The sequence below is a fragment of the Pleurodeles waltl genome, chromosome 5, assembly GCF_031143425.1.
Source record: "Pleurodeles waltl isolate 20211129_DDA chromosome 5, aPleWal1.hap1.20221129, whole genome shotgun sequence".
In the NCBI taxonomy this organism is placed as follows: Eukaryota; Metazoa; Chordata; class Amphibia; order Caudata; family Salamandridae; genus Pleurodeles; species Pleurodeles waltl.
Window position 1 is genome coordinate 1860840287 of NC_090444.1, and position 14127 is coordinate 1860854413.

General features: G+C 49.7%; 1 protein-coding gene across 1 annotated transcript in view; it reads right to left on the bottom strand.

Moving 5' to 3' along the window:
• Positions 1-9284, bottom strand: part of LOC138296887 (solute carrier family 22 member 7-like) — a 214846-nt gene extending 205562 nt beyond the window's left edge. The window contains exon 1 of the mRNA XM_069236382.1: positions 8990-9284. The gene's annotated coding sequence lies outside the window, so the exon portion shown is untranslated. The remainder of the gene's footprint in view (positions 1-8989) is intronic.
• Positions 9285-14127: the final 4843 nt, after the last annotated feature.

Here is a 14127-nt window from a genome sequence, read left to right on the forward strand (position 1 = left end):
TTATGATATTGTGCATCTGACACTAAGTGGTACTGTAGTAGCTTCACACGTCTCCTAGTTCAGCCTAAGCTGCTCTGCTAAGCTACCATTATCTATCAGCCTAAGCTGCTAGACACCCTATACACTAATAAGGGATAACTGGGCCTGGTGCAAGGTGCAAGTACCCCTTGGTACTCACTACAAGCCAGTCCAGCCTCCTACATTCAGTGGTTAAGACAAATCCATCCAAGAGTGCATTCTTCAAAGCTGTAAAATTATTGGCATCACTTTCCTTCACAGTAAGAAGCCTATCCCTACCCTTTCCACTGAAAGATAGCCATAGGATAGCAGCCCACTGCCTTTGAGGGACCCCCTGTACCATACAGGCCCTCTCAAGTGCAGCAAACCCCTTGTTAATGTCATCCCCCTCCTTGTAAGGGGGAACTATCTTGTGCAGATTCCTGGAATCATGCTCTCTTCCTGGAATCATGCTCTTTAACAGGATTGCTATCATGAATACTGCTGCTGCCACCATGGGGTCCAAACCCCAACCTCTGTCTCTCTTTTTCTAAGTCTAGGGATTCCCTGTCTAGAGCCAGCTGTTGCTGTTTAAGCTTCAGCCTGGTCTCTTCTACTCTCAACTTATTGAGTTCCCTTTCTAACATTTTGTCATCAGGGTGGGTGGGTTGGGAATGTTTTGACACAGAAGAAAGATTTGAATGAGCAGAGGGAGACCTGTCCCTAACAGTTGGCACTCTAATGACCTGGCCTCCAGGAACAAAAACATCCCTACTGTGATGGGAGCTTCTATTACTACCAGCATTGCTGGGTGGTCTGCTAAGGGGCAGGTTAGGAAGGGAACCCTGTAACACTCCCTCAAGGGCATCCCCTGAGTCAGAGTGTGAGCTATCTATCAACTTTTCATATGAGGGGCCACCCTGGGCCTTATCATTTTCAATAAGCATATTATACAGAAAATCTCTAGAAGGGTTCTTTCCTACCACTAAACCTCTATCAATGCAGAGACTCCTTAGGCTCTTAAAGTTAAGGTGGTCATAAGTAGTATTGACCAAATTAAGAGGGGTTCCTACACCAGACATGATACAAAAAGGTTTAAGGACAGATAAAACGTTTTAGGACTTTTTAAAGAACAAAAAAAAAATTTTTTAAATCAACTTTTTGAAACTTTTAGAAAGTTTAGGAGTACTTTTCAGCACTTAGCAGATAGTGTAAGAGAAGAAAAGCAAACATTTTTGGTTAGGTGTACATACACTGAACTTGTTTTGTATATTATTCTCTTATGAAAAGTACAAAATGACAAAGTGGTAAGTAGTTGCAAGTACTTATCCCACCGCTGCACAACCAATGTAGGAGGCTGGCCTGGCTTGTAGTGGGTACCAAGGGGTACTTACACTCTGTACCAGGTCCAGTTATCCCTTATTAGTGTAGAAGAGGTGTTTCTAGCAGCTTAGGCTGATAGAAGGTAGCTATAGCAGAGCAGCTTAGGCTGAACTAGGAGAAATGCCAAGCTCCTACTATACCACTGGCGTCATATGCACAATATCATAAGAAAACACAATACACAGATATACTAAAAATAAAGGTACTTTATTTTTATGACAATATGCCAAAAGTATCTCGGTGAGTACCCTCAGTATGAGGATGAGAAATATACACAAGATATATGTACACAAACCAAAATTATGCAGATAATAGCAAAAGGAAGTAATGCAAGCAATGTAAAGTTACAGTAGATTGTAATAGGAGCACATAGGTATAGGGGCAACACAAACCATGTACTCCAAAAGTGGAATGCGAACCACGAATGGACCCCAAACCTATGTAAACTTGTAGAGGGTCGCTGGGACTGTAAGAAAACAGTGAGGGTTAGAAAAATAGCCCACCCCAAGACCCTGAAAGGTCGGTGTAAAGTGCACCTACTACCCCCAGAGAGTACAGAAGTCGTGATAGGGGGATTCTGCAGGAAGAACAAACACCAGCAATGCAACAACAGTGGATTTCTGGACCTGAATACCTGTAAGACAAGGGGACCAAGTCCAAGAGTCGCAACAGTGTCGAGAGTGGGCAGGAGCCCAGGAAATGCCAGCTGAGGGTGCAAGAAAGCTGCCACCGGGTGGAAGAAGCTTGGTGTCCTGCAAGAACGAAGAGGACTAGGAACTTCCCCTTTGGAGGATGGATGTCCCACATCGTGAAGAAGCTTGCAGAGGTGTTCACATGCAGAAATACTGCAAACAAGCCTTGCTAGCTGCAAGGGTCGCAGTTAGGGTTTTTGGAGACTGCTGTGGCCCAGGAGGGACCAGGATGTCGCCACTTCGATGAGGAGACAGAGAGGGCGCCCAGCAAGTCAGGGAGTCCTCACAGAAGCAGGCAGCACCCGCAGAAGTACCAGATCAGGCACTTAGAAGAGGAGTGAACCGGAGTGCACCCGAAGTCAGAAAAGGGAGTCCCACGACGCCGGAGGACAACTCAGAAGGTTGTGCACTGCAGGTTAGAGTGTTGGGGACCCAGGCTTGGCTGTGCACGAAGGAAATCCTGGAAGAGTGCACAGGAGCTGGAGCAGCTGCACATCACGCGGTACCCAGCAATGCAGTCCAGCGTGAGGAGGCAAGGACTTACCTCCACCAAACTTGGACTGAAGAGTCACTGGACTGTGGGAGTCACTTGGACAGAGTTGCTGAGTTCCAGGGACCACGCTCGTCGTGCTGAGAGGGGACCCAGAGGATCGGTGATGCAGTCTTTTGTTGCCTGTGGTGGCAGGGGGAGGATTCCGTCGACCCACGGGAGATTTCTTCAGAGCTCCTGGTGCAAGAAGGAGGCAGGCTACCCCCAGAGCATGCACCACCAGGAAACAGGCGAGAAAGCCAGCAGGATGAAGCGATACAAGGTTGCAGTAGTCGCCTTTGCTAGTTTGTTGCGGTTTTGCTGGCGTCCTGAGCAGTCAGCGGTCGATCCTTTGGCAGAAGGTGAAGAGAGAGATGCAGAGGAACTCTGGTGAGCTCTTGCATTCGGTATCTGAAGAATTTCCCAAAGCAGAGACCCTAAATAGCCAGAAAAGGAGGTTTGGCTACCTAGGAAAGAGGATAGGCTAGTAAGAAAGGTAAGAGCCTATCAGAAGGAGTCTCTGACGTCACCTGATGGCACAGGCCACTCAGAGCAGTCCAGTGTGCCAGCAACACCTCTGTTTCCAAGATGGCAGAGGTCTGGGGCACACTGGAGGAGCTCTGGGCACCTCCCCTGGGAGGTGCAGGTCAGGGGAGTGGTCACTCCCCTTTCCTTTGTCCAGTTTCGCACCAGAGCAGGGCTGGGGGATCCCTAAACCGGTGTAGACTGGCTTATGCAGAGATGGGTAGCATCTGTGCCCATCAAAGTATTTCCAGAGGCTGGGGAAGGCTACTCCTCCCCAGCCTTCACACCTATTTCCAAAGGGAGAGGGTGTAACACCCTGTCACAGAGGAAATCTTTTGTTCTGCCTTCCTGGGCAAGGGCTGCCTGGGCCCCAGGGGGGCAGAAACATGTCTGAGGGGTTGGCAGCAGCAGCAGCTGCAGTGCAAACCCTGAAAAGGCAGTTTGGCAGTACGTGGGTTCTGTGCTAGAGACCTGGGGGATCATGGAATTGTCACCCCCAATGCCAGAATGGCATTGGGGTGACAATTCCATGATCTTAGACATGTTACATGGCCATGTTCGGAGTTACCATTGTGATGCTATACATAGGTAGTGGCCTATGTATAGTTCACACGTGAAATGGTGTCCCCGCACTCACAAAGTCCGGGGAATTTGCCCTGAACAATGTGGGGGCACCTTGGCTAGTGCCAGGGTGCCCACACACTAAGTAACTTTGCACCCAACCTTCACCAGGTGAAGGTTAGACATATAGGTGACTTATAAGTTACTTGTGTGGAGTGAAAAATGGCTTGTGAAATAATGTGGGCATTATTTCACTCAGGCTGCAGTGGCAGGCCTGTGTAAGAATTGTCAGAGCCCCCTATGGGTGGCAAAAGAAATGCTGCAGCCCATAGGGATCTCCTGGAACCCCAATACCCTGGGTACCTCAGTACCATATACTAGGGAATTATAAGGGTGTTCCAGTATGCCAATGTGCAAAGTTACTTAGTGTGAGGGCACCCTGGCACTAGCCAAGGTGCCCCCACATTGTTCAGAGCCAATTCCCTGAACTTTGTGAGTGCGGGGACACCATTACACGCGTGCACTACATATAGGTCACTACCTATATGTAGCTTCACAATGGTAACTCCGAATATGGCCATGTAACATGTCTATGATCATGGAATTGCCCCCTCTATGCCGTTCTGGCATAGTTGGCACAATCCCATGATCCCAGTGGTCTGTAGCACAGACCCTGGTACTGCCAAACTGCCCTTCCTGGGGTTTCACTGCAGCTGCTGCTGCTGCCAACCCCTCAGACAGGCATCTGCCCTCCTGGGGTCCAGCCAGGCCTGGCCCAGGATGGCAGAACAAAGAACTTCCTCTGAGAGAGGGTGTGACACCCTCTCCCTTTGGAAAATGGTGTGAAGGCAGGGGAGGAGTAGCCTCCCCCAGCCTCTGGAAATGCTTTGTTGGGCACAGATGTGCCCAATTCTGCATAAGCCAGTCTACACCGGTTCAGGGGATCCCTTAGCCCTGCTCTGGCGCGAAACTGGACAAAGGAAAGGGGAGTGACCACTGCACCTCCCCTGGGAGGTGTCCAGAGCTCCTCCAGTGTGCTCCAGACCTCTGCCATCTTGGAAACAGAGGTGCTGCTGGCACACTGGACTGCTCTGAGTGGCCAGTGCCACCAGGTGACGTCAGAGACTCCTTGTGATAGGCTCCTTCAGGTGTTGCTAGCCTATCCTCTCTCCTAAGTAGCCAAACCCTCTTTTCTGGCTATTTAGGGTCTCTGTCTCTGGGGAAACTTTAGATAACGAATGCATGAGCTCAGCCGAGTTCCTCTGCATCTCTCTCTTCACCTTCTGATAAGGAATCGACTGCTGACCGCGCTGGAAGCCTGCAAAACTGCAACATAGTAGCAAAGACGAGTACTGCAACTCTGTAACGCTGATCCTGCCGCCTTCTCGACTGTTTTCCTGCTTGTGCATGCTGTGGGGGTAGTCTGCCTCCTCTCTGCACCAGAAGCTCCGAAGAAATCTCCCGTGGGTCGACGGAATCTTCCCCCTGCAACCGCAGGCACCAAAAAGCTGCATTACCGGTCCCTTGGGTCTCCTCTCAGCCCGACGAGCGAGGTCCCTCGAATCCAGCGACTCTGTCCAAGTGACCCCCACAGTCCAGTGACTCTTCAGTCCAAGTTTGGTGGAGGTAAGTGCTTGCCTCACATCGCTGGGCTGCATTGCTGGGAACCGCAACTTTTGCAGCTACTTCGGCCCCTGTGCACTTCCGGCGGAAATCCTTTGTGCACAGCCAAGCCTGGGTCCACGGCACTCTAACCTGCATTGCACGACTTTCTAAGTTGGTCTCCGGCGACATGGGACTCCTTTGTGCGACTTCGGGTGAGCACTGTTTCACGCATCCTTGTAGTGCCTGTTTCTGGCACTTCTCCAGGTGCTACCTGCTGCTGAGAGGGCTCCTTGTCTTGCTCGACGTCCCCTCTCTCTCCTGGTCCAATTTACGACCTCCTGGTCCCTCCAGGGCCACAGCAGCGTCCAAAAACGCTAACCGCACGATTTGCAGCTAGCAAGGCTTGTTGGCGTTCTTTCGGCGGGAAAACCCTTCTGCACGACTCTCCACGGCGAGAGGGATCCGTCCACCAAAGGGGAAGTCTCTAGTCCTTTTCGTTCCTGCAGAAACCTCAGCTTCTTCTGTCCAGTAGAAGCTTCTTTGCACCCGCAGCTGGCATTTCCTGGGCATCTGCCCATCTCCGACTTGCTTGTGACTTTTGGACTTGGTCCCCTTGTTCCACAGGTACCCTAGATTGGAAATCCACAGTTGTTGCATTGTTGGTTTGTGTCTTTCCTGCATTATTCCTCTAACACGACTTCTTTGTCCTTAGGGGAACTTTAGTGCACTTTGCACTCACTTTTCAGGGTCTTGGGGAGGGTTATTTTTCTAACTCTCACTATTTTCTAATAGTCCCAGCGACCCTCTACAAGGTCACATAGGTTTGGGGTCCAGTCGTGGTTCGCATTCCACTTTTGGAGTATATGGTTTGTGTTGCCCCCATCCCTATGTTTCCCCATTGCATCCTATTGTAACTATACATTGTTTGCACTGTTTTCTAAGACTATACTGCATATTTTTGCTATTGTGTATATATATCTTGTGTATATTTCCTATCCTCTCACTGAGGGTACACTCTAAGATACTTTGGCATACTGTCATAAAAATAAAGTACCTTTATTTTTAGTATAACTGTGTATTGTGTTTTCTTATGATATTGTGCATATGACACTAAGTGGTACTGTAGTAGCTTCACACGTCTCCTAGTTCAGCCTAAGCTGCTCTGCTAAGCTACCATTATCTATCAGCCTAAGCTGCTAGACACCCTATACACTAATAAGGGATAACTGGGCCTGGTGCAAGGTGCAAGTACCCCTTGGTACTCACTACAAGCCAGTCCAGCCTCCTACACAGGGTCCCAGTGACACATACACTAAAACAACATATATACAGTGAAATATGGGGGTAACATGCCAGGCAAGATGGTACTTTCCTACACTTTGCATTTGGGGAAGCCCGAGCTGAGCTCTACAAACTGCAGAAAGGTCCTGTAATTCTAGATTACTATCTCATGTGTTTCACTCCCTTTTCTAAGTCCCATTATTTACCAGCTTCATATTCCACATGATGAAGCGTTTTGGCTGTTTGTAAATCAATCAAAGATTTTTTTTTGCACTTTACTAGTTTGATTCATACTAATAAAGTGCAAAAAACATTTTTTTTTTTGATTTGCAACTAGACAACAGGCTTAATTTAAACTCCACTGCCGCAGCTAATCTTGCGATTTGACTCCATTGTCTGATCTTGATGGGATTTCCCATGGCAGCGCCGCAGGAAAACAACAAGCCTGGCACTGCAAGCTTACCTTAACAATGTAGGAAGTGACTACTTCACAAGCAACACCCTGGTTAAGCATTATGTCACATATCAAGTCTGCCAAAAGTGACACACCATACCATAGCTAAAACACTATCATACAGAATTGAGAATTCAGTGGTCATTAGACATCATTCCATATGCACGCGCTTGCATGAGGATGGGCCCAGCAGCTGTTGGTGTTTTAGGTCTTTCTTACCTGGTGCTGATCTGCGAGTGCCAGCCGGCGGCCAGACTCCTTCAGATATGCTGCTTGCTTTGGTCCACGACCACCACGAGTCATAACTCGCAACACTGCAACAGGAGCCTGTCCTGCAGTGCTTTCGGTCCGGGTCTTCCTGCCTGCCACACCCTTTCCCAGCTCGTCACGGGGTGAGGTCCCACCCACGCCCTGTGGCAAGTTGGGAAAGGGTGGGATGACAATGCTCCACTCCCTGATTGACCTGGAGGGTAAGCGCTTCAGGGCTTGAATCAAAAACACCCGAGGCTAACTTGGCCTCCGCGTCATCAGTGGGTGGAGACAAGGCCTTGATGCTGGGTCTTTGCTGAGCTGATGACCTCACAGGCCTCGGGGCTCTGAGATTGTCAGCCCGGAAAATAGACTCACTTTGGGCCTAGTGATCAGTTAAAGTGATCACGTGACGTCACGTCACTTGTCCGCACTGAGCACAGCAACAACAATAATGATGGTGTTGGTGAGTGGGGGAGATAGTGCCCCCTATTTTATAAAGTTAAAAAAAGAGGATATTATTTTTTAAATTAAAAAAAATGATTGCTTTGTTTTTTCATTGTGATGGTAAAGGGAGCGGAGCCCCCACGCCCATGTACAGAAACAGCCACTGGGGTCACAGAGAGGGGAACGCCTGGCAGCTGAGAAGAGAGAGTGGTGAGTAGGGTGCGCACCCTGCTCTTGGGGTCACAGAGAGGGAACAGCTGGTAGAAAGGGGAACTGTGACGTGGACGTGATGTCACATGATAGTGGAGAGGTGAGCTGAAAGCTGAGGGGAGGAGGGCTGTTAAGAGTGCAGTGGTGAGACGCAGAGTAGAGAGGAGAGCTGCAGACTGTGGGTGGGGGGCGCTACTGATAATGATGTGGAGGGCCAGCAGCAGCGGGGCTAGTGAGCCTTCCAGTAGTGGAAGGGAGGGCTCCTGGCAGTACAAAGAGTCACCAGCTCTGGAAGGCAGTGGAGGACACGAGTGGATGGGTGCAGGAGGGGGCCCACTGGTGGCTGGTTGAAGATGCTTGTTCGGTGGAGTGGTGGGCCTGCTCAGAGCTGGAGGGAAAGTTAATAAATAGACAGATGGCTGAGGGTGGGAAGGCTGGTCGGATGGATTGATGGTTGGAAGTATAGGTGGGCGGGTATAGTTTGGTTGATGGATGGGTGGGTAATGGATTTATCTCATGGACAAATGGATGAATATGTGTTGGATAGTTAGAAATGGATTCGATGGACACATGGATGGGTACTCGATGGTAGAGAGGATGGATGGATGGATGGATGGACGGATGGGTTGATGGATGGATTGATGGATGGATGGATGGATGGATAGATGGATGGGTGGATGAATGGATGGATGGATGGATGGGTGGATGGATGAAGGATGGATGGGCTGGTTTGTTTGGATCGATGAAGCCCCAGAGCCCTCACAAATGCCCCCCCACCTTCTCAAATTTAGGAAATAACTGAGTTCGTCTCTTAAAAAAACACTGCCTGAGGACTCACAAACTGTCCACCCTCTTGCTCAAGAATGCGGCAGTCCGCGCCTAGAAGCACTCTGCCACTCCTCCTCTGCCTTCGACCCTGTGTAGCGCCCCGTTACCTCTTAAGTCGCGGTGGCTCTACAGAAATCCCCCCCACTCATGTATAGGAGGGTGGAAGAGAGATGGCCGGGGGTGAAGTGGGCGCGCATGGATGAATAGTTGAATAGATGGAGTACTCACAGCGTGGCTCCCGGCCGGCAGCGCCCGTCACCTCTCCGGGATGCTGGTGGCATCTTCATGGCTCCAAGGCTTTATACCGCCCCTCTGGACTCTGGGACCCGTCTCAGGTCTGGTGCAGGCGGAATCAATCTTTAACTTCCCTCCCCTGACCAGCAATGGCTCCGATCACTTCTTCGTGTTCTTGAGCGTCTGAGGCACATCCCGGACCCCGGGGGGCAGGTGCCGGGCCCTGGAGCGCGAAGCCCGCACCGGAGCACCACGCTGCAGAAAAGTTCCCAACATTTGTCTGCTGGTCCCATCAGGCAAACACCGAGCGGGATTCTGCACTGTTTTTGCCTCTTATATTCCACGCGCATAATTCACGAAAACACCTAAAAGTACATGGAAAGGTTTACATCTGAGCTTGAACGTTCTTTCATGATTTGTTTTGTGTTTTTTAAATAATTGACAAACATTCCCGGTAGTGCGCTGATCAACAGGTTACCAAAGTTCTTGTGTAATGTCGTGCCAAGCCCCCCTCTCCTGCAGACATCTCCAGGGCACCCACTGCAAGAGGGAACGTGGAATCCGCTCCCCAAAAACATTTTTTTCTTGTTTGTTTCTCGGTAGGTAAAGCGTTTTCCCCTGTGCCGAAAACTCTTCCCCTACACCCCAACCAAATATGGGGGTGACCCTGGAAGGGGAGCTCATTTTCGACCATTTCCTCAATAGGATGGGATTGGACCGGAGCTTGTGCACTTTATAAAAGGTACCTGCAGATCATGTCTTGTGACACTCACGTCCATCTCCCTTTGTGGGATTTACTGCTGTGCAGTTTCCGCAACAGTTGTGAAGAAATCCACAGCGGAATCCTGTTGGACGCAGGGGCGGCTCCTCCGCTTAGGTGGAGGAGCGTAAGGGGCAGGGCCGGGCTGGAGGGAGGGGGCCAGAGGAGGGCTATGTGCCCACAAAGTGCGCATGTCTGTTTGGCCAGCCGTGTTGGGCCAGCCGAAAAGACATGCATACAAGTTGGGACCATGGCAGGGAGGCAGCATATCACGAGCACCACTAGAGGTGGAAACCTCCAGAAACTTCTCCTACTTCAAAGTGGGCATCAGGCATAAATAATGTACTCTGAGATCCACCCTTCAGTACACCTCTGGATCTGTAAACGACTCAGAAAGACTGCTGAGCTGCTCTGCAAGTGGGACTGCCACTCTGTTGCCCTGCTGCCTGAATGGGAAGGACTAGACCTGCATCTTGAACCCAGGACCACCAGAGTGACTCCAGGGGCTTAACTGGCCCCCTGATCAGAGCTGTTTGGACAGACAAGTCTCCAAACACCACAAACACAGCACCTAGACTCGGTCTGCTGTATGTCTTGCCCCCCAAGTGGTGCCAAACCTGTCCTGGACCCTTGGAAGTGGGCCTGAAGGTGCTCTGACAGCCCAGCTGTGGTCCTCGGGCCAGAACCGATGCAGCACAAAGCATTTCCTTGCAGCCCAATGCAGGACCTCACATTACAGCCAGCAGTCTCCAAGGAATCACCACTGCCCAATGCATCCTCAATACAGGATTTTGCATCACAAGGCCTCATTCGACGGCATCCTTTATGATTATTACATGAATGTAGCAATGGAACTGTACAACCAGCACTGAAACCTCCCATAAAGTATGATCAGTTAAAACTGTGGCCCATATTTATACATTTTTTGTGCCGCATTTGCGTAATTTTTTTACGCAAAAGCAGTGCAAATTTACAAAATACAGTTATATTTTGTAAGTTTGCTCCGCTTATGCGTAAAAAGATGACGCAAATGCACTGCAAAAAGGTAGAAATATGGGCCTGTATGTGCTGCAGCAGACAACACCTCTGCAACAAACATGTGTTGTTAGAAATGGGGTCTCTGGTTGACAGTCAGTTTGCACTTTGTCCAAGCAGGGACCCTCACTCTAGTCAGGGGAAGGGAGATAAACATCCCCTTGGTAGCTTGGTACCAGCAGTCAGGCTTATCGCAGAGGCAATGTGTAAAGTATGTGTACCAACACACACAGTAATACAGTGAAAACACTACAAAATGGACACCACACCAGTTTAGAAAAATATCCAATATTTATCTAAATCAAGCAAAACTAAAACTACAAAAATCCAACATACACAAGTAAAGTTATGAATTTTTAAAGACTAAACTCCAATATAGCACTTAGAAACACAAATGCTTCGATTTGGTGATATCACAGTGTCGTGAAGGAGTCTGACGCTAATGGTGGGGGTCACTGAGTTTCACGGACCCCCAGGTACAGTATATACCTGTGTAAATGAGGAAACAAGCCGGTGCTCAGAGTCAGGGATCGAGGTTTTGCTGGATCTGGTGCGGCGTTGGTTCCAATGCTGCGGAGCGAAGGAGCGGAGATGTCTGTGCGAGGCGTCGGGTCCTTGCTGCGGAGCTGTGGAGGTGAGGCAGCATCATTGCAAATCATTGGATCTGCGCACTTCCGGCAGGGTCGATATCCGATGGTCACGGTGGGGTGCGGCGAAGTTGGGTGTCACGGACATTGGTGACCCAGAACTTCGGGCCTCACAGCATCATGATCATCAGCAAGGCTGCTGTGGCGGAGTCACCGCACTCCAGCAAGGATCATGGCTTTAGTTGTAGGCGGCATCACGGAATTTGGCAGCAACGTCAGTCCAGAGTTGTCTGAAGTTGGTGCACTTGGTTCTTCTTGGTTTTTCCCCAGCTTCTCCTTTCAAGGGCCCACGAACTGGATTAGGCACACTTGGCAGGGTAGGAGTCTAGGCAGAGAGTCTCAGCAGAGAGTCCAAGTGCTGGTAGATGAAGTCTTTGATGGCCCTGAGACTTCAAAACAGGGAGCAAGCTCAGTCCAAGCCCTTGGAGACACTTCACAAGCAGAAATATACCACAAAGTTCAGACTTTGTCCTCTTTCAGGCAGAAGCAGTAACTGCAGGCCAACCCAGCAAAGCACAGTCACAGGCAAAGGGGCAGTACTCCTCCTTCAACTCTTCAGCTCTTCTCCTTTGCAGAGGTTCCTTTTGGTTCCAGAAAAAATCTGAAGTCTGGGGTTTTGGGTCCAATACTTATACCCCTTTCATCATTTGAGTTGCCCAACTTAAAAAAAAAGGATCCTGCCTTGTCCAGGACTGATTCCGGATGCACACCAGGGGGTTGGAGGCTGCATTGTGTGAGGGCAGGCACATGCCTTTCAGCTGTAAGTGACCACTCCTCCCTCCAACCTAGCCCAGATGGCCCATCAAGATATGAAGATTACTCCCCAGCACCCTTTGTGTCACTGTCTAGCCGAGATGCACAAACAGCCCAACTGTCAGTCTGACCTGGACAAGGAATCCACAAACAGGCAGCGTCACAGAATGGTTTAAGCAAGAAAATGCATACTTTTTAAAAGTGGCATGTTCAAACTAACGCTCCACAAATCACCTTCACTAAAAGATGTATTTTTAAATTGTGAGTTCAGAGACCCCAAACTCCATATTTCTATCTGTTCTCAAAGGTAAACTGCACTTTAAGGATATTTAAAGGCAGCCCACATGTTAACCTATGCAAGAGATAGGCCTTGCAACAGTGAAAACCAAATTTGGCAGCATTTCTCTGTCAGGACATGTAAAACACATCAATACATGCCCTACCTTCAACATACAGTGCACCCTACCCATGGGGCTTCCTAGGGCCCATCTTAGGGGTGCCTTACATGTACAAAAAGGGAAGGTTTGGGTCTGCGTTGTGGGTACACTTGCCAGGTCGAACTGGTAGTTTAAAACTGCACACACAGACACTGTAGTGGGAGGTTGAGCAATGTTTACAGGGCTACTCATGTGGGTGGCACAATCAGTGCTGCAGGCCTACTAGTAGCATTTGATATACAGGCCCTGGGCATCTCTAGTGCACTTTACTAGGGACTTACTAGTAAATCAGATATGCCAATCATGGATAAACCAATCACCAATACAGTTTAGACAGATAGCATATACACTTTAGCACTGTTGAGCAGTCCAAGTCCTAAAGCCAGGAGAAACATTAAGAAGAAATAGGTGAAAGGAGGCAAAAAGTTTGAGGATGACCTGCAAAAAGGGCCGGGTCCAACAGGTGTTATTATGGTTAAATGCCAAAAGGCGAAACCAAATATGATGCAGAACATTCACCTGGAGCACAATGTGAACCAGGCTGTTTATATGCTATGGCTGTTTGCAAACCATACTGGCTGGGTTCATTTTGTACTGAAAAATCAACCATGACGTTGTAACATTTATGGCTGTTATTGTTTATGGCTGTTATTGTTTTACCTCTCTATACTTTGTGTATATGAATAAAAAGATAAGGACTTTAAATATACTTGAAGATGTATATTACTATAAAAGTTCTGTTGCTCACTTTGCACTCTGGCCGATTGTACTATGGCATTCTTGATGATGATGCAGGATTCTGCATTGCACCCTGCATCTTCTTTGGAACCGCCAGTGAGCAACACAGATCCAATGCAGGACTTTGCATCACAAGCCCCTTTTCTTGACAATGATGCTGGACTTTGCATTCTAGCCTCACTGTCCTCAGAACTGCCACTGAGCGACACATCCTTGACACGGGATCGTGCAATGCTCTGCCACTAGGATTTAGGTACTTTGTTCAGCAGGCCTAAGTTGGTCCCTGCGTCAGGCCTACATTCCCTTATGGTCAACCTGAACTTGTAACTTTGTCCCAGTCCTGCACGACCAGATAAGCACAGTTGGCACTTTGGGGGTGATTCCTACTTCGGCGGGCGGCGGTCGCCGCCCGCCAAGAGGAACCGCCGAATGACCGCACCGCGGTCAAAAGACCGCGGCGGCCATTCTGGCTTTCCCGCTGGGGCGGCGGGCGACCGCCAGAAGGCCGCCCGCCGGCCCAGCGGGAAACCCCCTTCTACGATGAAGCCGGCTCCGAATGGAGCCGGCGGAGTCGAAGGGGTGCGACGGGTGCAGTGGCACCCGTCGCGATTTTCAGTGTCTGCTAGGCAGACACTGAAAATCAATGTGGGGCCCTGTTAGGGGGCCCCTGCAGTGCCCATGCCATTGGCATGGGCACTGCAGGGGCCCCCAGGGGCCCCACGACACCCGTTTCCGCCAGCCTGGTTCTGGCGGTGCAAACCG